At 38.0% G+C, this 25,842-nt stretch overlaps 1 long non-coding RNA gene across 1 annotated transcript in view; it reads right to left on the bottom strand.

The window, feature by feature from the left end:
- Positions 1–21,702, bottom strand: part of LOC103671710 — a 34,654-nt gene extending 12,952 nt beyond the window's left edge. The window contains exons 1-2 of the long non-coding RNA XR_571033.2: positions 21,568–21,702; positions 19,373–19,432 (exon numbers count right to left, since the gene is read on the bottom strand). This is a non-coding gene — a long non-coding RNA (uncharacterized LOC103671710). The remainder of the gene's footprint in view (positions 1–19,372; positions 19,433–21,567) is intronic.
- Between the last annotated feature and the right edge of the window lie 4,140 nt (positions 21,703–25,842).

The raw sequence follows: 25,842 nt of genomic DNA, 5'->3' as shown, positions 1-25,842 counted from the left end.
AGAGAAAGGAAGGAAGGAAGGAAGGAAGGAAGGAAGGAAGGAAGGAAGGAAGGAAGGAAGGAAGAAAGAAAGAAAGAAAGAAAGAAAGAAAGAAAGAAAGAAAGAAAGAAAGAAGAAAGAAAGAAGAAAGGAAGGAGGGAGGGAGGGAAAGGAGGGGAGGGGGAGGGAGAGAGAGAGAGGAAAGAGAGAAAGAGAGAGAAAGTCATAGCTTTCGAGCTACAGAGCAGCAGCAAGCCAGTAGGCTCTTTCCTGCGGTTTTGATGACCCAGAGCCATTTGGATAATTACCAGGCTGAGACTGGTGAGACCCAGCCATTCTTTGGCAACTCAGTATAAGGATACACGAGAAACAGTTTCCATTGTCTACTCCCAATTCCCCAGTCATGTCAGCAACCAAGCTGGGCTGGTTTGGGTTTTCTCATGGCAATCAGAGTCAATTTCAAGATTTAAAAGCCAAGTTCATGCTAGAGAACACAGAGCCACACCTTTTCCCTTGTCATTTTATATGATCTGTAAACTCTTTCTGTAACTGCGAAATCAGGAAGCTGAAAGGCACCCAAGTGATATTATCATAGAGCTGGGGTTGATGTTTTATAGCACATAGGGACTGATATCAGAGCCACAGAGATGAACATGTTATCATAATAGTTTCAAACAATCACCGTGTACCCCAGACATTTATCATGCTTTACAGCCTACAAAACCCTGTTAAATTTATTACATCACTTGGTCAGCAATACAGCTTTGTGAGTTAGAAAAGGTGAGGATTTCGCTCCTGCTTTGCAGATGAGGAAAGTGAGAATTGCCCTCTTGGTAAATGGCATCCACCCAGTTGCCTGGAGGGGAAGCTGGACAGGATCCTCTCACCTCCATCTCCCTCACTTATCACAGCTCGTTCATCACCAACTGCTGGCCTTCCCTCCACCCAAGTATGCATCAGATCCATCCACTTCTCTGCATATTCCCCACGGCGGTTCCAGTCAAAACATCATCTGCCCCTGTCTGCACCTTCACAGCAAGGATCTCACGGGTCTCCGTGTTCTTCCCTGCTTTCTGATGCTCAAATCTGATCTCCAGTCCTTCAGCGGCATGGCACAGACTTCAGCGTGAATCCAGACTCTTGATTTTTCCCGTCCTCCCCACAGCCTCTGTTTCTGGCTCATTCTCCTCACCATGTCTCTCTCCTTTGTGCTCTGTGCTCCAACCACACTGGGCTTCTTTTAGTTCTCAAACTCCCCATGCCCTCTTTTGTCTTAGCGTCTTCCCACATGTCATTTCCCTGCTGGATGTCTTTCCAGTCCTGTCCCCTTCTTGTCCCCATTTCCCTTTTCCATATCGATTTGTCTTCCTATCTTATTTCCCTATGACTTCCCTCCCCCAGGACTGGAATCTACATAGCCCAAGACTTACTCAGCGCCTGATTATCATTTAAGAAGTGTTCATGAGCATATCTTTTCAGGAATAAGTGAATGAATTAAGTCTCACCAAAGGCCTCAAGCCAGGGTTTTTACACATCAGTTTACATTTTGCCCCAACAAACATCTATTTATATAGAATAACTGTGAATAGTACCTCTCTGTTTAAAATTGTCAGGTCACCTGATGGCGCGTACATGCAGTCAAACTTTCCATCTTTCTTCCCAGACAGAGCAGCTGCCCTGAATCCTGAGTCCTTTTCTGGCTCACTGAAATTGGCCTGTATCGTGGAAAAGAACTGGGTAGCCCCCTTCCCTCTCTCCCTTGAGCCAAGAACCAATGTGAGGGAGCCAGCTTTGTGGCCATTCCTCAAAGTTCCTCTCCGCAAAGGGCTCCTTGAATCTTAAGAGTATTCAGAACCCTAAGATTCCTGGGTCATGAGGTTTCCTGACTTGCTATTGCTACAAAGTGCAGGAGGGGAGTCTGGCACGTCTAGAGGGGTTTATGGGTTGCAGCAGCATTGAGGCATTAAGCCATGGGCATTCTGGAGAACCAGATGGCTGAGTAGGGAGGACCCCAGCTCCTACACTATTGCACATGATAGCAAAGTAGACACTCTCCTGGAATAGTATCAGAGGCCCTGATTCAAAGCTGAGTCCATCTCAGAGCATGTAAATCATAAGCCAGAGTAGCCACGCTGCAGAACTCCTCTTAGTTTAATCCAGGGTTCCTCACCTGCAGCACTATTGCCATTGTGGACGGGATAATCCTTTCCTGTGTATGTGTGGGGGGCTGTCCTGTGCACTCTAGGATCTTTAATGGCCTCCTTGGCCTCCACCCTGTAGAAAGGAATAGTAACCATGCCCCTCTACACCCCCAGATGTGGCAACAAAAGTGTCACCAAACATTGCCAAAATCCCTTGGGAGAATGGGAATGAAGTTGAGAACCAGAGATTTAATGGAACATAGCACCTTGGGCAAGTTACAAAAAAATGCTTCTCATCTAATTTTCCTCATCAGCCTAAAAGAAATAATTTAAAAAAAAACACTAAAAATGTTTCTAATATTTTTGTGATGACTAATGAAAATATTAGGTGTGTAGTATTTAGCCTAGTCCTGGTGCAAAGTAGGTGCTCAGAAAATATAGCTGCGTGAACATGCAGAAAGTATGTTGCCCATGAAAGAAAGTAACTGAGACTCTAGGAGAAAGAGAAGTGCTGCCAGAGTTGTCTCCTCTGACCTTGTAACTGGGAGCCAGGTGACCCCCAATGCACATCCACAGGGACAGAAACTCCAGTGGGGAGAGGAGTGTAAGAACACTTTGCTAAAGCCAACAAACTTTACAAATGCAACTCATTTTGCCACACAATGAGATTTCTTCTGGGGTCTTCTTTCCGCCTGCCTCCAGAAGGGATCAATTTTATGTGTGGGTGGTGTATGTCGGGGGTTCTGCTATGGACAGTGTTTTTGTAGAAGCTGTCCCAGAAGGAGGTCCATGGTGGCCTCGCCAGAGAAAGGCAGCAGCACATGCAAGGAGACACATATGCAACACAGGAAAGGCAGAGGTCTCACTGGGAGGCAGAGGTGGGTATGAGACTCAGTCCTGCTACTCGTGGGAAATTTGGCACACAACCACTCTGAGCTTTACTTGCTTCGTTACAGGGAAAGGGTAAGAAGCAAATGGAATAATATGTGCAAGTCACTTGGCATAGAGCTGGCACATAGCAATCACATAAACAATGTAAGCATTGATAATATTAACTATTACTGAACCAGCTTGCGCCATTATTGTTTTTAGCACTACCATCATTATTGCCCAGGGTGGTTTACAGAGCATTATTGTTATTAACTTCAGACCTGCCACCTTCTGGTCAGCAGGGCCATCCATCTGTCTCCTGGATTCAGGAGGCTGTGATGTAGGCAGGTCGTTTTAGCCCACTTCCCTGTGAAAAACATTTTGGGTAAAAATCTGTATAGTCTCTGGTCCCAGGACATCAAAGTGGCTTTATCTCTCTTGGCAGGTTAGGCTACTAGGAATACTGAACATTTTTCTGTCACACCCATTGCCAAGGGTGCAATTTGGGAAAACAAATAGGGATTTACAGATAGCAACTTTCCTCTTCTTCTATTGATAGCCTGAGATAATTCATGGCTAGGTTTGGACAAATGCAAAAATGTGCATTTAGTTTGAATTTGGATTCATTCCTCATGAATATTAGTCATCTCAGCCTAAAATGCAAGCCCTTCTCTGTTTCAACAGATGGGAGGATGCACTGTGGAATCATACTATAGCACAAGGGGAAAACAAGAAGGTTGAAATTAAATTTAAGGATAAGTCTTGGCACAGTGGCAGCAGAGTGTGCAGCACCATATATTNNCCTACAAAATAAGGAATGTGCTCTTAGGTGTGGCTTGCATTCTTGCACAAACAATGGGATGGGAATATTTATAAACCATGTTTGCTTGATGATTTAACTCACTGTAGGAATATTTTTTGCATATAACTCTTCATAAAGAGTTTCCTTTTACTGAATGCCTAAATCAGAAACTGGCTCAGCATATGTCAGGTTCCATTGTCAATGATGAAAATACGATGCTGGAGCCGTGCTACCTTTCATGTCCCCTTCTGCCAGTTGACATTCCACTGTTTCCTGAGAGCACGGCTGGTGGATCCTACAACATGGCAGAAAATGGACCAGTGTTGGACCAGCTGGTGATCCTGAGGTGTGTGTGTTGTGTGTGCGGGGCTGGGTGGGAGGATAAAGAAGCAGGAGAGAAATAGGGGGGAAAGGAGGAGGGTGAAATAAAATGAAAAAGGAAGAAAAGAATTGGAGCAGGAGAACTTCATATTCATGCTTTTTTCCACTTCAACATACCAATTAATAAAATTCAATAGAAAATGCACTTGTTAATTCCACTGATGAATTTTTGTTGAGCACCTACTATGTAATAGGCACTGGGGCAAAATTAAACTTTAATGATAATAAACCCAGAATTCATCTAACATCAAATAGCTTGAGAACATTAGCTCCAATGATTACTTTTTAAAAATTTCCATTAACTGGCGTGCCACATGCCAATAAAATAATAATTCTTGCCCTATAAGAATAAACAAAAGGCAGGGTGCCTGGATGGCTCAGCCAGTTAAGGCACTGACTTGTGATTTCAGCTCAGGTCATGATCTCCGGGTCATGAGATGGAGCCCACGTGGGGCTCCACGCTGGGTGTGGAGCCTGCTTAAGATTCTCTCACTCCTTCTCCCTCTGCCCCCTCCCCACCTCTCTCTTTCTCCCTCTAAACAAATAAACAAACAAACAAAAGATGACACAAGATTTTGAAGTCTTTCTATATCAAAGAAAGAATGGTATTCACTATGGTTCACTGTAATATATTTTTATTAACATCGGAATTCACTGAACACAAACCCTATGCATTATATCTAACACACCTTTTAATGTCATGTTATTAATTATCTAGGAATTTCCATTGCCTTCTAGGTGACCAATCAACTTCTTAGAAGCAGTTCCGGTTAGCTAGGGGTCACCCAGAAAACTTTTTTAGATATATAAAATTTAGAACTTCAGTTTTGTAAGAGATTCTAGAGATCATGGTGTCTGAACACTCCTCCACTTAGAGATGAGAAAATGAAGGAAAAGAAATAAGATGACCGGAACCATTTCATTGCAAATCTTTCTAAAGAGTGGATCAGACACAGCTAAATTTTGTTGAGTACTTCTTCTGTAACTGACTTAGTTGCAGACACCTTCATCCATATAATCTCCTTCAATCCTTTATAGAACACCTTCAGGCAGATATAATGTTCCATATTTAACACAGAAGGAAAGAGAAGTTTTGAGAAGGTCAGTGCCTCATCCTGGGTCACACACAGTTGATCTCCTTACTTCAAGATAGAAGTCTCACTATGTATATTGTAGTGAGTAAAGAAGAGATGATACTACCCAAATTCTCAAACTTCCTCGTACCTTTAATAAAATAGTTTGATGAAACTATTTTGTCATTAGCCTTTGTATGCTATAGACTTTTTTTCTTTTCTTCTTTTTTAAGAAGACTTTTCCATGTATGAGATTTTTGTGAGTGAGAAATTAAGATATAAAACTATTTATTTATCAGATTCCCAGAATCCATATCATACCATTGGCTACATCAATTATCTATTTTCTAACTCTTCTTAGAAGAAGGATTTTTTAAATTATTAAAAGAACATTTTAGGGGCGCCTGGGTGGCACAGTGGTTAAGCGTCTGCCTTCGGCTCAGGGCGTGATCCCGGCGTTATGGGATTGAGCCCCACATCAGGCTCCTCTGCTATAAGCCTGCTTCTTCCTCTCCCACTCCCCCTGCTTGTGTTCCCTCTCTCGCTGGCTGTCTCTATCTCTGTCAAATAAATAAATAAAATCTTAAAAAAAATAAAAGAAAAGAACATTTTAGATAGTAACTGCAAAAAAAAAATTGTCGGTGAAAACAGGGTCACTTTCATAGCTTATTAAAGAGGAAACAAATTTTTTATAGCCCCAGCTTAGCTCTAATTGGGTGAGTAATTAGGGCTGATAACAGGATCTTACTGGGTGGAGTAAAGCAGTCGTACCTAGGTGACTTGCCCCCACTGCAAAGCAGCTTTCTCAAAATTACTGGAGGTGATATTTTATTTATTTATTTATTTATTTATTTATTTATTTATTTATTTATTTGGAGAGGGCACACATGTGGGCGGGGTGGGGAGGGGCAGAGGGAGAGAGAGAATCTTAAGCAGGTTCCATGCCCAGTGCGGAGCCAATGCAGGACTCCATCTCACAACTCTGAAATCATGACCTGAGCTGAAATCAAGAGTCTGTTGCTTAACCAACTGAGCCACCCAGGCATTTCTGAAGTCTTGTTAGCAAAGAGTCAATGCTGATTTCTAGAGATAAATGAGCTGATGGTCATGCAATAATCATTCAACTATCTGATTAACATCCCCAGTCAATGTCAGAAAGTCAAGGTAAGTGTGGAATGTGGGTCAGGGAGTTCTAGTATAAGGGGGTTTGCATTATTCTACTTAGGGAACTTTTTCTTCTTCTTTTTTGTGGGGGAGGAGGGGCAGAGGGAGAGAGAGAATCTTTAGCAGGCTCCGTGTCCAGCACAGACCCCACCCAGGGTTTGATCTCAGGACCCTGAAATCATGACCTGAGCTGAAATCACGTCAGGCACTTAATGAATGGAGCCACCCAGGAACCCCCTGGAGGTAATATTTTAAATAGATTTCTTGCTCCCAACCTCAGGGGTTTTTAATTCAGCAAGTTTGGAGTAGTTCAGAAATTTTTATTTTAATTAAAGCTCCCTCCAGTGATTCTGTTGTTCATCCATGTAGAACTATCAATTATATTAAGAATATTTTATTTACATCAGATATTCTATTCAACTCTGAGCTTTGTTATCTCATACTTGTGAAAGCTTGGGCAAATCAAATAAGATTTCTGAGCTTCATATTCCGTGCTACAGATTGAGAGGAAATTAAGCGTTTGGTGGTGCCTTGGCCACCACACAGGGCCATGCTCTCCTTGAGATCCTATGTGCGATGGGTGCTAAACTCAAAAGCTGTTCACAATGTCCATAACTTTTGTTGCCATTATGACAACTCCATAGGTAAGAGACAGGTTTTGAGTGTCTTCTCCATGCCAGGCACTGTCCTTGGTATTTTGCCTTCTCAACCATCAATTTTCATGATTGCCTGGACCAGCTGAGTACAGAATTTTCTCCCTGTTGCATCTGCCAGCCTTCCAGGTGCCCCTCCCCAACGCATTAGCTCTATTTACTTTCCCGTGATCGCTGACTTTTGGATCCAGTTCTTGTGCTCTGCTTCCCTGCTTGGATATAGTACTTTGCTTCGTTACACACGTGTTCCCTCCCTCTCTCTTTCAAGAGATTCCTGAAATTCCAATCTAGACATAGGTCCTAGGAGTCTGTTTTCCTGGAATGGGCCATCAGAAAATAATCATTCTGCAAGTTATTATTTTCCGCCTTTTTACAGATGAGAAAAATGAGCCTCCATTATAAGAAACATGCCCAGACTCCACCACTAGTAAGCAGCAGAATGGGAATTTGCAGCCAGGATCTATGTAACCCTGGATCCTGAGATCGTTCTACCAGATCATTCTACTTCCCAGAGTTCTCAGGAAAATGGCAGCCTAGGAGGAGAAAGGAGACTTTCATTTTTTTGACATCGCCAAACATTTTGCTGTACTTCAGAAGTAGATTGATTATACTATGCCTTTGAGAACCTGTCCTCATTTTGAGGAGTGCTTTTAATTTCTCAGATCAATGCCCCCACTCCTTTAGTCTATGGAATCTCTGTTCCTAAAGGGAAGACCCATTGTTTTTCTGGTTACTATCTATGTCAGAGAACACAGAGTTCTCTCAGAATGAATTCTCTGTGCTTATACTCAGTGCTCCACCTAGTTCTTTTACCAAGTCAACCTCTAGCTGCTCTCCTAAAAGTAGAGGAATTTGAAGAAAGAGCCTAAAGGTAACAGGAATCACTCTCTTTCCCTTTATATCAATTTCTACATTGTGTGATTCTTTCATTATGTCTGTAATTCACATTTGTCTACTAGTTTATCCCCAAGGCCTAGCATAGAGCTTGGGATAAAATTCTTGTTCAATAAATAAATGAATGAATGGATTCTTCAAAGTTTTTATACCAATAATGAAATTTTAAGGGGAGTTGAATTTGAAGACCACACTGGAGAACTATTTGTCATATGATATAAACTTAAGTAGAAAAATCCCAAGATTTGCCTATTGGTCATCCACCAAAGAAAACATAGTTTAGGCCATCCACTGTGTTAATAGGTTCTTTGATCCATGTTAAGGAGAGGCAAAGCTGGGCAAAAAAGGTACTTACAGGACATAAGGCATCATTGTTTATGAAACTAGATTGTATTTAATAGTCACCGACCTCAGAAGCACAGTGTACTAGGTTCCAGGAGTCAGGCGGGTGCTGGGGGTGGAGAAACACTTGCAAAAGAGAGTAGAGATCAATGTTAACTAAAGTGGCCAGGGAAGGCTTCGCTCCCAGAAAGAATGAGCAAATACTTGGTGATAGGAGTGTGCCTGGCACGTACCAGGATAAGACCTGTCTTTTCGGCAGGATCGGTTCTGGTGCAAAATAAAATAAAATAAACCTGTAGGATATCATTTGGGACAGAGTGAGGCTGGATTGTGGAAGGTATTTTTTATTTGTTTGCTTATTTGTTTATTTATGTAAGGGTAAAGTCTTGACCTTTAGAGCTCAAACACAATTATTCTCTCCCCTAAGAAGAGGGTCTCATTGGCTCATTGTAGTGAGAACAAAGCTGATTTAGCCATATGTAATTTTCCCTACATTTAAAAGTCCTCCATGTTTCTTTCAACTCCTTAAATTTTCAAAGGAAGGGGGAAAAGCATGTTTAGTTGCTTAATATTTCTGTATATCTTAAAGGACCCTTCATATTTATCATCAGAGACACACCAAAGCACATTACAAGTAATGTAAGCCAGCTGGTGTTTTGCAGGCCAAAGTCAGTTGATGGTTTAATAGTAAAAACCATCTTTTTGTTAACATTTTTCTGGAGCACATCACCAAAGAATGCATGGCCCCTTTGTACATTTTTCAGAAATGAATGGTCTTATTAGCTATTTTCTTAGGTTTCTGAATACTTCTAGGACATGAAGGATTGGTCTGGTTTCTTTTGAGAACTCTTTCAGGGCTGTGTAAACCACCTTCTGAACACTTTTTCATGTGGACTTCTTGGATTCTCCAAATTTACCCACTTAGATCATGTTTAATAAACTTACATAAGGTCAGCAGACCTTCCCATCTGGGACATAAGCTAACCTGTGTTTTCTGTGCTTGTCGAAACACTGGTGATTGAAAAAGTAACTCAGAATAGCTATTAGAGATTAGGCACTTTCACTGTTCCCTTCCATCTAAAAACATTGATTGAGTCACAATTCACAGGTTTCACTCAACATGGAATTCAAGAATGTCCACTCAGATTCAAAGGAGAGTACGAAAAGGTAAATGCTCTATGCTTGCAGCCACTTATCAATTCCCCAAACATGCCAGGCTCTTTCCTAATCCTTATCTTTACACATATTGTCTCAAATTTAATTCAAGGTCCATCTCAAAGATTCCCTCCTCCAGGGAGCCTATTGTATCCTGCTTCACCTCTTCCCTTCACCCTATTCCAGGTGAGTTTATAGGGAATTGCACATAGTCTTATTACTATATTACATCATCAGCCTATGAGCTACCTATAGGCAAGGACTGTACCTGATTCATTGCTCCGTCATCTAGCCTTGTAGCCATCATGGTAACTGGAGCTGAGCTTTGAAATGTCATGATGTCTATACTTGATACACTGTGGGAAGTTATTACATAACCTGCATAAGGAAAACTGAATAAAGAAATAGTTCTAGGTAGAGTTTTTGTTAAATACACAGATCTATCTTCGGAACAATATAATATACAAAAGGAAAAAGTATTCCCATCATATATAGAGCAACTGAGTTTAGTGCATCTAAAACTTTCTCAGTAGAGTTCTTTTTGGAGGTAATCCTTAGATCTAAAATCTAAGATCTAAAATCTTGGATCTAAGGCTTTCCTCTAGGAGAACTTTGGTGGGAAAATTTTAGATGCACTAAACTCAATTATCTAATTTTGTCTTCTCGACAACACTGAGGAAGTGGTTACTATTCACATGTTACAGATCTACAAACTGAAATGCAAAGTAGTTAAAATGCTGGCTTGGAACTTAACCAAAACTCATGAATTTAAATGCTACGATTTTCTTTCTGTTATATGAAGTAAGCTAAAGAAAGGGTGAATGATATCATAAAAGGTACCAGAAAAACTCCAAACTGACTCTGATGCAAAAGAACTGCTTTGATCTTAGAGGGGCAGAGTAAGATCCTGTCTTAACCTCTAAGGATTTGGCTCCTAGAGATTTTCCTTTGAGTTTGGGCCCTTCCTTTAAGGAGAAGGTCATAAACTCCCAGGGCTCCCAGGAATACCCCTGTTCCTGGTCACCAGGCATGGTTTTGTGCAGGGAAGATGGTGTACAAAACCCCAGTGGCAAAGGAAGAAGATGAGTCACTGTAATGTGATGATTTCCATTGGTGCAGCTGGGCAGAAACATGGCTTCTGCCAATATCCGCTGACATCTCCATGTGCCAACCCCCCAGAATAGAAACCCCTGAGAAAAACCAGGAGCATCCCTCAGAAATATAAGAAGTCCATCTGGGGTTTGGTTACATGTAAAGATTATACACTGAGCATCTAGGCTTCTGCTGTTTTGCCCATGTGCTGAATTCTCACCAGGCCTCCCCTCCTTCTGCCTCTTGAGTCACCCAGCAGACAGCGATGCTCTTCATTAATTGTCTCTTAGAAGCTCTTTCTATCCTAGAGAAATAAGGCATCGCATGTACGAAATTCATATTTTGGCAACTACCGCCATTTGCCATCTTTTATTGTCCTGCAGATTTCACTGTATTTAAATAAAGTCTTTTTGGTGAACTGGGACTGTGTACTCCCACCAAAGGCAAAACCCCAGGCAGAGACGATGGCTTTGCTAGTTTGTTTGCTATTCCAAGTGACACTTCCTCAGACGTTTGCTGCCCTGCTGTGCAAACATAGTTACGCATGAAATAAAGTAAAAACAAAAAAAAAAAATTAAACAGTAGTTAGTGGTTGGATGTTATTTCCAGTTTGGAACCACTGACGAGGCTGCTATAGAAAACTCTTCCCTCTGTTATTACAAAATAACGGTTTGTGGATGGTGAAAAGAAAACACAACTGAATTTTCTTTTAACTTCAAATACAGAAGCTAGTGCATCTATCATTATCACCACATTACAATACATTATGGGAGAAGGTCATCATAACTTTAGATGGGTTATTTCCATCCATGTCTCTCATCCTCTCAAAATTGTTATACCAGGACCAGGCTGATGCCAAATGCTCTGCTAAAGAAAACATGCCAAGTTGAAGTGAGTTAATTAAAGAGAGTGAAACAGAAAAGGTCAATGCATAGGACCCAATACCGAAGCAGGTTTTGTCACAATGCATTTTGAGACAGCAGCGTCAAAAAGAGCCCTGTTTCTCTTTCACTTTTGTCTTTATGTCCACTTCTGTTTTACCCTATAGATTACCTTTTATCCAATGACCACAAATGTGGTCCTTGTCATTATTGACGCAGTCCATCTAGGAATAACAAAAAAATGCTTCCACTTCTTTCCTTCAAAGAATTTTATCATTATCTCCCTGTACTGATACTACCAATCAAGATGATAAAAACAGTAATAACAACAAAGTAGTTAATATTTACTGAGGATTTGTCAGGTGTCATGTAATATTCTTATTTAAACCACATAACAACCCCGTGGGGTGGCGATTTGAGCCTTGGTTTGTATTTTAGCTACGTGTCTAATTGGATGGTCTTCATTATGAAACATTTTCAATGGGAAAGTCTGAGCTTATTTAATCACCATATCCCTCAGAGTCCCTAATTAGTCCTTCATCAGTGCATGTAGACCAACTGTCCACAGGAAAGTCACATGCTCCAGAATACTTGAGGAACGTGGCAATATGTCTACTCTAAATAACCAACAGAGATTATACCAGAATAATAAGTATGCCTAGGCAAAAGAAAATACCAGTGCATCAAAATGCAGCTCAAGTTCACCCTCTGACTTAGGTTATCATCTTCAAGGAAAATACAAGCAAACTAACATTTTCAAGTGAATATCTCTTCATAATGGGTACTCCATTTACAAATGTGGTTCTTAGAAAAGGATACATGAATAATAATTGCATGGAGTGAGGGACAAAGAGCTCTTTGCTATAACATTTACCTCCATTTAATATTGCTTAGCAGCTGGAACACATGACCTTGAGTCAGGGCACTACGGTTTGCATTGCTTTTAAAGGGGCTGCCTGCCATACATGCGGGCACTCAGCTGTTAATAGCCATAGAGCTTAGCGTCATCATTCAGATTTCTCAGATGTTTTCAGTTTTTAGATGGAAAAGTAAAAATAACTGGTCCTTTTTTTCCTCTCTAAAATGAACTAAAACCAATAAGGAGAACACAAACCAAAAAGGGGCATGTTATCTTGGACAAATCTATGGAACACCTATAACTTCAAACCACAAAGTATGAAGAAGACCTGCTGTGAGAAATGAAATGGGAACAACAATAGGAGAGAGGCCCAAGAAAAGCCCCTGTCTTTTAAGATTTGGGGTCAGAGCCAGATTAGCTTAATGACTTGGTATTTGGATGTTACGAAAAGTGTGTGTGTACTCCCAGCAGGAGACTCTCTGAATGCAGTCTGACCGCATGGAGCAGCAGGCAAACTTGAGTTAGAAGGGCAAATGAGCACTATCTCTGAAGAAGCAGATGGTGTTAGAGAAAGAACGGGAACCAAATAGCCCTGAAACTTAAAGATAAGATTACATCATCCCTCTCTACCCCCCCCAACACACATACATGCAAACACACTGTCACACTCTCACACATATGAATCATGTAACATCATGTAGTTTTACTGTAGGCAGAAGAGCTTTCCTGTTCGTCTGGCTCTTGCTTTTACCTACAGGGCAGTGTTGACGAGTAAGTTTCTATAGACAGACTTTCAAGCTCCCTGCTTGCCTGCTACTCAAATTTCTTCCAACCACAGCTTCCTCCCACTGATCCCCTCTCCACAAAATCTGTTCATAAATGTCTTGTCCAGGAAGAATTCCCTCCATTCAAAGATAACAATAAAAAAATAAGAATTTTACTACTAGTATTCCTGGTGTTAGTAGCAAGAAAAATAAAATAATAAAACAACATCTAATCTATGGAACATTTTTTTTCTGTGAAATTCAACAAGACAAATTGAAGGTAGTTGAAGAACCACATCAGAAAAAGTGTACTGTAAAGCAGCAGAAGTTTTACCAAACATTGCCCACAAAATTAGCACATTTAAAGGAAATATGGCCTGTATGAGGAAAAAGCCCAATGTGGAGCTAGTGGGGATCAGTGGGTAAAAGATTAGAATCACTAAACAGAGGGCAGGAAAGAAGTGTAAGGGGAAAAAAATCAGAGAGAAGCAAGAAAAGAAAAAGAAGAAAGAAACAAACAGATACTACTGAAAAAATTAGAAATAAGGAAGGCAGGATTGAGAACCCTGAGCAAAACTTTTTAAGAGTTTAGAGGATTAATGATGATGGATGTGGAATACATATAAAAGAGCACCAATATACGCATAACTGGTGTCCATGAAGAAAGGTACAGGACAAATGGAACAGGAATAAAATAAAAAAAATATTCAAATACATACTCGGGAAAGCTTCTCTGAAATTCAGAAATACTCAATTTTCACATTTAATAGGCACATCATGTCTCAGGAGAAAAATAATTCAGATCAGTCAAAATCAATATATATTCTAGTATGTTAGTGGGTTTAGTTTATAAAAATAATCCCAGAGACATGCTCAACAAATCAAATCAAATAACATAAGATGGCAAAACAGGTATTTGACATTCATGTTGGCCATCCAGCTTCTGAATATCGTACTATAATAGGTAATTCTTTCTGAAGTATCAGTCTTGGTGAAGAGCAGTGACCAATCCTAATGTGAGTGTTAAAAATGTCATCTTTTGACATGGGAGTTAGTAATCTGAGGAGAATGAGGTGAGGGAACCCTCTATCCTTGGCACTGACAGCAAGTAGTGGCTGGAAGGTCGAGTTTCTGGCACTGATGCTCGAATGAAATTTACAAGTAGCAGTGGTGAAAACGGTAGTCTCTAGTACTTGTTAGAAGCAGCAAATTTCTGTTTGTCTTAATTTGTTGTAATTTTTGGTCTTTTGATGAAGAGAGTTAATTATGCTCCTCAATTTATTTGCTTTAGTATGATTGGTTCAAAGGTGGTAACTACTTTGTTTTACTTATGCATTCATTCCCTTTTATCTCCCAAATTTCCCTTTCACACTGTAACACTTTTTTCCCCAACCCTTGCCCCCTTTCCCAGGAAGCCACTGATAATAAGTTCTGCAATTATAGGTTAAGTTTGTATTTTCTAGATTTTGTATACATGGAACCACACTTTACATACTCTTTTTTGTCTGACTTTTCACAAAGCATAATTATTATTTTTTTAAAGATTTTATTTATTTATTTGAGAGAGAGAGAGCGTGAGCAGGAGGGAATGCCAGAAGAAGAGGGAGAAGCAGAGCCCCCCTCCCACCCCCGGAGCAGGGAATCAGACTCAGAACTCCATGCAGGACTCAATCCCAGGAACCCAGGATCGTGACCTGCACTGAAGGCACATACTTAACTGAATGAGCCACCCAGTGCCCAGCATAATTATTTTATAATTCATCTATGTTGTGTGTATTTAATAGTTAATTATATCGATGTGTAGTAATTCATTATATGACATGTTGCAATTTGATTACCCATTAATCTATTGGTGGACATTTGGGTTATTTACAGATGCAGGCTGTTAAAATAGGAGTTGCAACAATTATCCATATACAATTCTTTATATGGTCACAGTCTTGCAGTTCACAGGTTCGCACCTAGAAATGGAATGACTGAATCATATAGCAGGTATATAGCTAACATTTTAGGAAATGCCAGACTGTTTACTCATGGTTGTACTATTATACATTCTCATTAATAGTGTAGGGGACTTTCAGTTTCTGTATATTCTAGACAACACACAATATAGTCATTTTTTATTTTTAACTATTCTAATAGGCAGGTAAAATTATATCACTGTGATTCAATTAGCATTTCCCTAATGATTTATGATGTTAATAATCCTCTCATTTGTAAATTTGCTACTCATATATTTGTTCAATCCTCTGCCAATTTTCAAAAAAAATGAATTATTGTTTTCTTATTATTAGTTTTGAGAATTCTATGACATATATTCTGGATACAACTTTTTATCAGTTATACAACTGGCAAATATTTTCTCCCAAACTGCAGTTTATCTTTTCATTCTTTGGTTTCCAAAAAGCAGACATTTTTCATTTTGAAGGGTAATTTATTACATTTTTTTCACTTATGAACCATGCTTTTACTGTTGTATTTAAGAACTCTTTGTCTAACTCAAGGTTATACAGATTTTCCTTTCTGTTTTCTTCTAGTTATAGTATTAGGTTTTACATATAAATTTAAGATCCATTTTGAGTTCATTATTAACTGTATAAAATATGAATTGAAGTTCACTTGGTTTTTTGTATATGGATATCCAATTAATCCAGCACCATTTGTTAAGAATCAGAGAGAAAGAGAGAGACTATCTTTTTTTTAAATCTTTTTTTAATAATAATATTTTTTATTATATTATGTTAGTCACTATCAGTGCATCCCTAGTCTTTGATGCAAAGTTCCATGATTCATTACTTGCATATAACACCCAGTGCACCATGCAGTATGTGCCCTCCTTAATACCCGTCACTATCTTTTTTTTTTTAACACTGAATTGTGTTTGCACTTTTATGGGGAAAAAAGTTGTTCATAAACCGTTGTGATTCTGTTGCTGGACTCTCTACTCTGGTCAACTGATATATTTGTCTATCTTTAGTCCAAGACCACAACACTTTGATGAAAGTGACTTTTTTTTTATTTTAATGTTTTTTTATTATATTATGTTAGTCACCATACAGTACATCCCCGGTTTCCGATGTAAAGTTCGATGATTCATTAGTTGCGTATATCACCCAGTGCACCATGCAATACGTGCCCTCCTTACTACCCACCCCCTCCCCTCTGAAGCCCTCAGTTTGTTTCTCAGAGTCCATAGTCTCTCATGCTTCATTCCCCCTTCTGATTACCCCCCTTCTTTATCCCTTTCCTCCCCTACCGATCTTCCTAGTTCTTATGTTCCATAGATGAGAGAAATCATATGATAATTGTCTTTCTCTGCTTGACTTATTTCACTCAGCATTATCTCCTCCAGTGCCGTCAATGACAGCTTTTCCCCTTTTATCTGCTTGATCTAAATTTTTGATGCAAGTATGTAAAATCTCCCACTTATTTTTATCATAGTCTCTTATTTCTAGCCTTTTATGCTTTACATACTTGAAATTCTTTTTCAGTGCATTAAATTTCATGATTATCTTATTGGATTGTGTGAATTCACAACATAAAAGCTACCTTCTTTGACCCATTTGAAGCTTTTTGCCTTGATGTTTCTTTGCCACCTTTACTTGATTTTGTTAGCGTTTGCCTGGTGTATCTTTATCCATTTCAAAATTTTCAGTTTTTCCATGTTGTTTTGTTTAGGCGTATCTTTTCAAAACAGTACACAATTGTTTATTTGTTTCTCGTGTATTGAGTTTGAGAAGTTCTTTGTAGATCTTGGATACCAGTCCTTTATCTGTAGTGTCATTTGCAAATATCTTCTCCCATTCCGTGGGCTGCCTCTTAGTTTTTCTGACTGTTTCCTTGGCTGTGCAGAAACTTTTAATCTTGATGAAGTCCCATAAATTCATTTTATCTTTTGTTTCTCTTGCCTTTGGGGATGTGTCATGAAAAAGGTTGCTTTGGCCGATGTCGTAGAGGTTGCTGCCTATGTTCTCCTCTAGAATTTTGATGGATTCCTGTCTCACATCGAGGTCTTTCATCCATTTGGAGTTTATTTTTGTGTATGGTGTGAGAGAGTGGTCAAGTTTCATTCTTTTGCATGTAGCTGTCCAATTTTCCCAGCACCATTTATTGAAGAGACTGTCTTTTTTCCACCGGATGTTTTTTCCTGCTTTATCAAAGATTAGTTGCCCAAAGAGCCGAGGGTCCATTTCTGGGTTCTCTATTCTGTTCCATTGGTCTATGTGTCTGTTTTTGTGCCAGTACCATGCTGTCTTTGTGATCACAGCTTTGTAGTACAGCTCGAAATCCGGCATTGTGATGCCCCCAGCTTTGTTTTTCCTTTTCAACAGTTCCTTGGAGATTCGGGGCCTTTTCTGTTTCCATACAAATTTAAGGACTATTTGTTCCAGTTCTTTGAAAAATGTCCTCGGTATTTTGATCGGGATAGCATTGAAAGTGTAGATTGCTCTGGGTAGCATGGACATTTTAACTATGTTAATTCTTCTGATCCATGAGCATGGAATATTTTTCCATCTTTTTGTGTCTTCCTCAATGTCTTTCAAGAGCAATTTATAGTTTCTTGACTATAGATCCTTTACGTCTCTGGGTAAGTTAATTCCAAGGTAACGTATGGGTTTTGGTGCTATTGTAAATGGGATGGATTCCCTAATTTCTCTTTCTTCAGTCTCATTATTCGTGTATAGAAATGCAACTGATTTCTGAGCATTGATTTTGTATCCCGCCACATTACTGAATTGTTCTATAACTTCTAATAGTTTGGGCATGGATTCTTTTGGGTTTTCCATATAGAGTATCATGTCATCTGCAAAGAGAGACAGTTTGACTTCTTCTTTGCCAATTTGGATACCTTTTATCCCTTTTTGTTGTCTGATTGCTGTTGCAAGGACTTCTAGTACTATGTTGAATAATAGTGGCGAGAGTGGGCATCCTTGTCGTGTTCCTGATCTTAAGGGAAAGGCTTCCAGCTTTTCCCCATTGAGAATAATATTTGTTGTAGGCTTTTCATAGATGGCTTTTATGAGATTGAGGAATGTCCCCTCTATCCCTACACTCTGAAGGGTTTTAATCAGGAAAGGATGCTGTATTTCGTCAAATGTGAAAGCGACTTTTAATAAGCCCTAAAATCAGGTAGTACTATTCTTCCATCTTAGGTTCTTTTTCAAAGGCTTCTACTACTTGGAATTTACATGAATTTCAGAATTACCTTGTCAATGTTACAGAAATGTTCACTGAGATTTTGACTGGGTCTGTTTTGGAATTGTAGATTAATTTAGGGAAGACTGACATTTTAACAAATCTGTATCTTCTGACCCATCAACACAGTATATCACACCTTTTATTTAGGTCCTCATTTCAATTAGCAGTGTTTTTATAGGTTTTAGTATCCATGGCTTATGTATCTTTTATAAGACTTATCTCAAATTGTTTCATATTTCTTATGCTTATTTAAATGGTATTATTTTTAATTTCAATTTTTAAATGTCCATTGCTAGTATATAGAAATAACAATTGATATTTGTATATTGATCTTGTGTCTTACAACTTCGTTGAATTCACTTATGAGCTGTAATAGTTTTTGTAGATTCCATAAGATTTTCTACAAAATTGATCATGTTATTTATGAATAAAAATGATTTTGCTTCTTCCTTCCTAATCTGGATGCTTTCATTTTCTGTCGTTCAACTGGCTAGAACTCCAGCTGAATAGCAAGAAAGAGAGTAGACATTCTTGGCTTGTTCTTGATATTTAGTAAAAGAGCACGGAGCCTTTCCCTATTAAGAATGATGTTAGCTCTAGGTTTTTCTCAGAGACCTTTATCAGGTTGAAGGGATTCCATTCTATCACTTGTTTGCTGAGAGGTTGTTTGTTTGTTTGTTTAATCAGGAATGGATGTTGGATTTTATCAAAAGCTTTTCCTGCATTCTTAATGAATGTAGATCTTCATTTAGTAAACAACAAAATATCTGTTTCAAGATGTCAAGTCCATTGTCTCTTTTACAAAATGCTGTATGTGTGAGTGTGTATGTGTATGTGTGTAATTTTAATCTAATCTGGTTCTGTCTTTCATTTAGTGAGATTAACCAATTTTCAATTAGTGTACACTCTGTTCTCTTGGTCATTATTTTTTCCACATTATTTCATATTTCCAAATTTCTCTATTTTCTTTCCCCCCACCTTTTGTCTTCTTCCCTGCATTCCTGGGGATAATTAAAATTGTCTTCCCTGGCTTAAAAAAATCATACATTCTATTTTTATTCTCATGGCTTAGATCATGACACCTACATGTGTTGTATTATGCGTTTTTGTCATTTCAACTTACCAAACATCTCCTTCTCCATGAAAAAGACAAACTTCTCATTTTCTTTCAGGTTTCTTCGATCTATAACAAAACATTTCTTAAAATATGGAATGAAATAATAAAGGTGGAATTTCAATTCAGTAAAGAAAGATTGATATGTTTAATAAGTGACACTAGCATAATTACCTACCCATTAGGAAAAAAACACAGTTAAATCCCTATTATGCTCCATGTAAAAATTAATTTCACATGGATTAGAAAGCTAAATGAAAAGGACATAAAAATATAGTTTTTAAACTAAATTTTAAACTAATTTTTAAACTAAATCATTTACAAGAATATTGATGTAACTTCAGGATAGGGAATGCCTTTTTTTGGGCCAAACAGGAAACCAGAAACCATAAATGAAATCATGGCAGATTTCTCTCATTCCATGAAATTAAAAAAAAAATGACACATTTTATTTGCTTTATGTTTTTTTACCATGATTATTATATGCTTTTATAAATAAGACATTAATAATTACCTTTCTTTTATTCCTGCTGAGAAAAATACGGCTGTTTTTGCCACATAACAAATCTTGCTTATTACATCTCTCCATCAAAAATAACCTATTCTTTCTTTTTTTCTTGAAAAAAAAAATGTATTTTGCAGCCCACCAACATCCTGTACTAGGCCAGCTGTCATCATGGGATTTATTTTCTTTGTACTTCTCAGCTAATGCCAATGTATTGTGTACCTCTGGTTTTCTTTTTCTCACTCATTTTTTTAAAACTTATTGCCTTGAGTATATTGTCTAGAAACTTCCTGAGAATGCTGCACAGGAAAATTTCTATAGATTTTTTTGTATCACATATTCTGATAACTTTGTTATGTATAGAGTTCTAGATTCAAACTGATTTATTCTTGGGGCTTGGAAGAAGTTCTTCCATTGCCATCACGCATCGTTATTGGTGATAGGAATTCTGGTGTAAACTTGATTTTCATCTTCTGAAGTTATGTGTTACGTGATTTTACCTGTTAAGGATTTTCTCTTTATCCTTTGTGTTCTGAAATATTGGAGAAAGAATGGAAGAATGTGTGTGTGTGTGTGTGTGTGTGTGTGTGTGTGTGTGTGAGTCATCGAGTGGGGTGTGTGTGAAATGGGTGTGAGTCCACATGACTGTGATCGAGAGTGTATGTGACTTTGGAGTGTATCCATGTGTGTGGTTAGGAACGTGCATATATAAATGTATAGTTTGTGCATTATGAATGTGAGTGATGGTGAACATGTGGGTCCATGTTTCCGTGTGAATGAGCATGTGTGGTATGCCTGTGTGTGTGCGTGTGTGTGTGTGTGTGTTTTACCTTGAGGTCATCTGGATGATCCTTTTGAACTGAAAAATCTTATCTTTCCACTTCTCTGCTAAATTATTTTTTTATTACTTATTTATTTAACTTCCTCTCCATTTTCTACTTCTAGTCTCTCTTTCTAGAATTTTATTAAATGTCAATTTTGTTAGTAATTTATATGGCTTATCTATTCTGTCATATTTATCTGTTTTTTTACTCCCTTCTGGTAAAAGTTATCAATTTTTGCTCTTAGCACTTTTATTGAGCTTTAAATTGAAGTAAACTATTTTTAATTTCCAAGAGATCTTTCCTAGTTTTTTTCTTTTTTTTTTAATTAAGGCATACAAAATGAATCTCAGTTTATTTGACACAATACCATTTCAGTGCTTCTCTCCAGGAATGCATTGAAAAGTAAATAGTGTGAGATTAATGGGCATTTCATTTGTAGTACATGCTAAGAATTGCAATTGTATATTAAATTTCTCTGATTATAATAGTAACACATGTTCATTGTATCAACTTTAGAAAATGCAACCACTACTAAGAAATAACAGCGTAACACCATTTGGCTTCCTTTCGGGCTATATTTTTTTGCTTGTATATTTGCTTTTATTTTTAAGTTATTTAATTCTTGTTTCCTGTTTTATGACCTTTTCCCCCCTAATATTCTTTGTAATACCTTATTCATGAAATTAATTCTTGGAAAGCAGTTTTTAAGCTAGTGTTACACAAAACACTGTCATGTGTTTATTCCTCGTAGTTTTTCATTTTTTTTCTTTTGTTACCACAGTCTATTCTCATTTTATAGAGGCAACAATCTTTCTGAATCTAGTATTTGTAACTTTTTTTAAAGTTCAGTTATGCTCCATGAATTCTCTATTTACCTTAGGTTTAGTCGATCTTGACTTTTAAAAATATCTTCATTAGTAGGAGGTTCGGGTGGTGTAGATGGTTAAGCATTCAACTCTTGATTTTCAGCTCAGGTCACGATCTCAGGATTGTGATATCAGGGTTGTGAGATTGAGCCCCATGTCAGGTTCTGCACTCATAGGGAGTTTGCTTGAGATTCTCTCTCCCTCTCCTTCTGCCCCTCTTGCTTGTGCTCTCTCTCTCTAAAATAAATAAATAAATCTTTTCAAAAATACATCTTCAGGAGCCCTATTTATTTTCCTCATATTTCTGGTAAACTATTTGTTGTCCATTATATTTAGGCATGAAGGACACTTGATTTTTTTAGGTAGTTGCAATAATGTTCTCATAGCACTTCTCAATGAGCTCATTGGGAACTCTATGTCTGGTGTAAAAATTGTCAACTAGAAGGTTTTACTTTAAATCTGCAGGTAGAGTGGAGATTGGCATTACAATATAAATAATAGATTTAGAAGACTTAGCCTTTCTTGAGAGGTAAATTGAGTACTGTCAAAGGAGAGCACTCTTTTTGGTTTTGTTTTTTCCGTTTTGTCTGCTAGGCAGCCAGTTGTGTGAAGGTGGGGGTGAAGATAAGGAGAAACAATAAGGCTCTAAACCACCTTTAATTAGTTCTTCTCTTTGGGGGTCCCTACTTTGTACCTGAGTAGGCCCTCTCCCATGTTAATCCATAGGGACTGGATCTTACCTCTTTCTATGAGCTTACATGCCCGTGTGGAGAGGCAGAGGGTATATAAGGAAACAAATCAACAAGCATTGTAGTTTCAAAGAATGATTGTAAGTATGAGAAAAACAAAATAGGATGATAGTTACGAAAACAGACAGTGTAAGGTACTTTATCTTTTGCTTCAAAAAAGTAAAGATCCATTTTCAGAGTAAATATTTGGAAAGAAAAAGCATGGTGGTTCTGATTTCTTTGCTTTCATCAATGTTATATTACTTGCACTTTAGTAAGGATAGAAATCAAATACAAACAAGCTTTATTCTTTGAGGTCCACTGATTTGAACAGTTGTTTTTGAGACAGGACTTTCAATAAAGAGTATCTTTATCTAGAAGTAAAATTTCTTAAGCAAATGAAAGTGGCTCCATAATTGTGGTAAATGGGGGGAAAGGGAAGAATACTTAAACAAAACATAAAACCTTACTTTAAGTTCAGTTAATGCAAATCACTCATGTCTATATGTAAAATAGGAACTCTGTATATGTCCACAATCATAGTTTCTGGCACCATGGGCTTTTGAAAATAATAAAACTAAAACTGCATTACTTTAAAAATATCCTATAAAGCAGACTTCTTACCAAATTAGATTGACCTTTTCCCTTGTTAGTCCAAATCAGTGGAGTTTGACTAAATGCCTGGGAATATATAGAAAGGACCAGATGTCAAAAAGTCAGGAAACTAGCAAAACCCTAAATTTCACATAATTTCTGGCTCAATTGTGAAAACTCAAGGGAAGCAGAAATCTTTCTGTAAGTATCTGAAGAAAGAGCCTGCTGAGAGGTTAGGAGTGTTTAGAAAAGGTAGGTGGGAGGATGAAAGACAGGAAGAAATCAAGAGTTTTCATGTTAGAATACCAGTCCAAACGGAATCAGCATATTACTTGGGCTATGATTAAAAAGTATGTGCACTGTCCATTTCTTCCCTTCAACATCATCTACCACTACCTGATTCTTTCACTTTATAGCTCTCACTGAAGTTTCCAATCATGATTAAATAAAAGTATTTTCCAATTTATGTTCCATGGAATATGAGTTTCACAGGGAATTAATTTGTGTTTCAGGATACAAAGAGTTCTGTGACCAAGGAAGTTTGGGAAATTCTGTGTTAAACTGATACTTTCTGTTTATTGCAAAATTTCTCAGATTCTTTAGTATGCTAGCATGCATTATGACTCTCTAAGGTGAGCATAGTATACATACTGTTTCCCAAAGGTCCTGAGTATTTTTATTTTGCAGAACAGCTTTTAGGGATAGATACTTTACGTTGTGCGGTAGTAAGCATTCAGCTAACAAAGAAGCTAGAGTTCTGAGATTAAAATGTAGAAAAGGAGCCCAAATGTTAGGGGAAGTCTTAGTCTATTCTATGGATTACAACATTTCAGTTAGGATAGTACTTCTCAAAACATTTGGGACAGAGGGCCAGTTTTGTTTGTTATGTTTAAGTTATTAATTTCATCTTTATTCAGACTTTTACAAAATGCAATGATATATTACTCAGAAAATAAGAAAACAAAACCATAAAATACAACTTACGAAATATAACTCATTACAGTGTGAAATTGCTATTGAACTTCCCAAACCTAGACTCTCAAGTTCTGTTTTCCCAATTCTGTCATTGTAAACCAGTAACAGCATTTGCTTACTGATACCAGTTCACACTCTGAGTAGTCCAGAGTCAGAGTATGTGCACATAAGCAGAATTTACACCATAAGCTGTTGCTCTGAATTTGGCTGAAATGGATTCTCTCAAGGCCACTGCCTACCCCCACTCCCCATAGATGAGTCTATGGGAATCATGGCAATGTCTCTGTGATGTGATATATTTTTTCTGAAAACTGAAACCAGTAATGACCTCATGAGGCTATCACAATATAAATACCTTTTCTTTCCACTTTCCCCCTTTTCCCACAAACAGAGAATCGTAAAGGCACGTAAAAACCCCAGAGTTTGATGCAGGCTTTTTCCTTCTGTTTGTTGTCCCAGTCACAGGATTCCCTCCCTGGCCACAGAAGTAGATTATCTTGTCAGCATTGATTTCCAGGTCTCTAAATACCTGAGTGGGAATCAGTACTGGTTACATGATTTGGCCACCCTAAAAATAACTCTATGCTAAATGTGAGCAGCTGGAGTTCAAAATTGCAATCAGATCTTTTCCCCAAAATATCTGTTATAGTGGTATGTGTAGGGGGGTATATACATGCTTTTCTGTGTGTTTATGGATGTCTTTTTGGGGGGATACTTTGTAGCCCTATCACTCATGGTCTTAGGCCTTTGCTTTTTCTATTTCTTCTGTGAACTTCTCTGCTGGAGCCTATGGAACTCTCTCTGCTCACAGTCAGAGATCTAGAATTCCTGGTTGTCTTCTTCTCCAAATGCTTATGCAAATCTACATCTCCCAGAGGACCTATTCTAACACCGTGTTCTTTCTTTTGATTGGATGAAACCATCAATAGGATGTGATTTTTTTACTTTTCCCTGCTAGACCTCCTTCACACTCTGCCTCTTGTTTCTATTTACTCTTAATTTAAATTATCTTTGTTATGGATCTCAACTTCCATGCTATAGTGACAAGAGAAGACAATGGATCTACTAATGGCTTTTAATTGATGGCTTTTGATGGAGGAATTTTAGCCTATATACATCACCAGATAATATTTTAAGTCAAAGAACCAAATGGACTCAGAGTTATGAAAAGGCAATTTCCCATACTCTCTCACTTATGGTGAGCTTGTTACTGGCAAGAAATCATGTTTATTAAGAAACTTTTTTCAGCACATAAAATCTTGAGCTTCTGATTCCTAAATGTAACACAAAATTGTCCATTTGTCTTCTTGTTTGGATTCCACGTTTTCTACCCAGTTACATCAGACATTAAAGGGAATTTAAACATTTTCCAGAAATCAGTTCGGCCCTGCTTTCTTTCTATCATGAGAGGGTGCCATGTTAGCATTTTCAAAATAAGATTGATAGACACCACCTCCAAAAACTTAGCATTCCTAACTTGACTACTTATTTGCAAGGAGAAGGGAGAGGAAAAAAATAATCATATATCAAATGCTGGGCTGGCCCACATTTCTTTTCTGAAAATCTTAAATGTATCAGGAAATTTTTAGAGCAACATAATAGTGAGAAATGGTTTTGCTATTCTTTTTGATATTTCACACTTCTCTCACTCAAAACTGAAGCTGGCATACACTGGTCATTGTACTAAAAAAACAGTGACAGAGAGGAGGCATTTCATAAGGAGGAAGGTGGGAGATACATTTATAACTGGTTGCGATCAAAATACCAATAAGACTTTTTAAAATTTTTTAGAAAATCTTGCAGAGTTTAACAGTGAGAATACAGGTATCCAGTTTACTAAAAACATAAAACCCTCAAGGAAATAAGCTATTTTTTTTTTCTTCTCCTTTACCAGTTGCTTTGCTCTCTGGAGGTCTTGTTGAGTTACACTGTATGGCCTGATTAAGGATCCACAAGGCATCAAGAATCAAAGTCTCCTGGGGCGCCT

Source organism: Ursus maritimus, unplaced genomic scaffold, assembly GCF_017311325.1.
Source record: "Ursus maritimus isolate PB19 unplaced genomic scaffold, ASM1731132v1 scaffold_6, whole genome shotgun sequence".
In the NCBI taxonomy this organism is placed as follows: domain Eukaryota; kingdom Metazoa; phylum Chordata; class Mammalia; order Carnivora; family Ursidae; genus Ursus; species Ursus maritimus.
Note: the sequence above shows the minus strand (reverse complement) of the source record. Positions and strands in the feature narration are given on the sequence as shown.